We start from the raw sequence: 2,532 nt of genomic DNA, 5'->3' as shown, positions 1-2,532 counted from the left end.
TGTGGAGGTTATTCAACCTCGTTTGACAAGGTTGTGCAGTAGTTTGATAGTTTTAAGTTTCTCATCGGGGACGACTATTTCAAGATGCAAAACAACCTTAAGACTCTTCTATCTCTTGTGGACAGAGTAATCGTTGAACAAAGTAAGGTGTGTGATGAATTCAACAAGTTGAAGAATGATCTCGTTGGACTCTGTGGTCTTTCGCCTGAGTACCCTATAGTTGTCTTCGATACTGATTATAATGAGATATTTAGAGAAATTGAGGAGTACTGTGATGACGATGATGATGGTGATGTTGCTTAGTGTTTGTAATCCCTTTTTTATGTTTTAATGCTGTGCTTTTTTGTTTACTTTAGCATATTCATTAGAGAATATGCTGAAGTTATTAGGTTCAATTTGTATAACTTCAGCCCAGAGACGCTGAAGTTTTTGTTTGTACTTTGTGTGTTGTATTCATCTCTTTCTGTATCAATGTAATTCTCATCCTCTTTCTTCTTAGGTTTCTGTTGCATTATCCTTGTTATTGTTGGTATTTGCTGAAGTTAATGCAATTAGTTGGTTTTTATGTTTAGTTTTTGTAATTTTTTTTAATGTTTTTATGCTATGCTTTTTTGTTTACTTCAGCATATCCATTAGAGAATATGCTCAAGTTATTAAGTTCATTTTCTATAACTTCAGCCTATAGATGCTGAAGCTTTTGTTTGTACATGCGTTTCTTTTGTGTATTGTACGCGTATGTGTGTGTGTGTGTATGTATGTGTGTATGTGTATGTTTGTTAAGGATATGTATTTCACATACTATAGCCTGAAGTTTTTTCTCGCTGAAGTCATTGCGTACTTTATTTGAAATGCAACCAAACCTATAAGCATGCGTAACAAAAATGAGTGATTTGTACTTTAGCAGTATATAAAATAGTCCAAGAGCTTATTTTTTTATTCCTATGAAAAAAATCACATTTCAAATATGTCATACAATAATGAAAGTCTAAATTCAGACCAAGGATTATTGAAGGTTGGAGTATTTTTCAGTGTGTTTCTTGGAATATGGATGAGGTGCTGGAGAAGACAAGCAAGTTGTTCTGTTATGCCCAACTTATTTACATCGACTGCATTTGGTAGACTTCAATGGTGCTGATTCAGTCGTAGGGATATGCCTCTTCTTTTGTCTTCTTCCTTGTAAAATCTCTACATCGGGAGGTTTTGTGATCTCAGATTGTACATTTTGTGGTATATCCCACGATTTTTGATCTCTCACGGTATTCACATGTCCTTCATATGTTTTCAACCATGTTTCCTTTGAATACCAATTTGAGCAGTAATTAGATTTCTGCAAATATCTCTTATTAATAGTAGCAATTGCATGTGGATAGGGCAATTTATCAAGTTGGAATTTCAGGCAGTCACAAGTTCTCTTCTTTAAGTCCACAATGAATTCGATTCCTTCACTATTTATTCTAAACAACATTGAATCAAGGTTGAACACCTAACAAGGAATAAAAAATTAAGATAAACTATATTAGTGTATTGTTGCTTCAAAAAGAAAAATTATGAAGTTTTTTAAATGTAAGTAGTAAATCACTGCAACAGATATAAAAAGCTGAAGTTAATAAATATAGTCACAAATATTTTGCAAGCCAAGTCCATCTTCTTTGTCATCTCTTGTTCTGCCTATATTGATACTCTGTGAAAAGTTTCATTTGCCTTTTTTCTTCGTTCGTAAAACCACTCTCCCAACTTTTCTTGGATGAAACCTAACATTCTTAAAATAGGCATTTCTCTCCCTTTTAGTAAAACGGAATTCATTGATTCTACCATGTTTATTGTTAGCATATCATAACGTCGTCGTGGGAACCACGATCGAGCCCATCTCTCTAGAGGCTCTTCCATTATGTAATTGTATGTTTTCTTGTCAACATTTTTGAGTTGGGACATTAACTGATTAAAATCTTCACGTTTGTATGACATTGCAGACTTTGAAAAACATTTATTACCATAGCTTTTGCATGTCTTTGCTTTAAATTTTTCTCAAAGTGATAGAGGAAGATACCATAGTGAGCTTCAGGAAAAACTTTTCTAATCCCATTTGCGATCGATTGGTTTCTATCTGACAAGAAAACCAGTTCACGATGGACTGGAATTGCTTTTCTTACTTCCCCGAAGAACCAAATGTATGCCTCATTGTTTTCTGAATCTGCTACACCAAAACATAGAGGAAATATTTGATTGTTTGCATCCTTTGATACAACAACAAATAGAACACCACGATATTTTGACTTTAAAAACATTGCATTTACTCCAGTAACGGGTTTACAGTAGGACCAACCAGCTACTGATGCCGCAAAAGCAAAGAACATGTAAGCAAATCTGTACAATAAAATATAAAAAAAATAAATCATAAGGTGTGAAGTTTTTCAAATAGGAACATTTGAAACTTCAGGCTAATGGTTAATATTGTTTTGCTTACCTATTCTGCCCATCTCTTTTTATGCTTGTGTACGTTCTTGGGTTTTTGCGCACCATCATGTGTAGGTA

This window comes from Nicotiana tabacum, chromosome 18, assembly GCF_000715075.1.
Source record: "Nicotiana tabacum cultivar K326 chromosome 18, ASM71507v2, whole genome shotgun sequence".
NCBI lineage: Eukaryota > Viridiplantae > Streptophyta > Magnoliopsida > Solanales > Solanaceae > Nicotiana > Nicotiana tabacum.
This window is presented reverse-complemented; position numbering follows the sequence as displayed.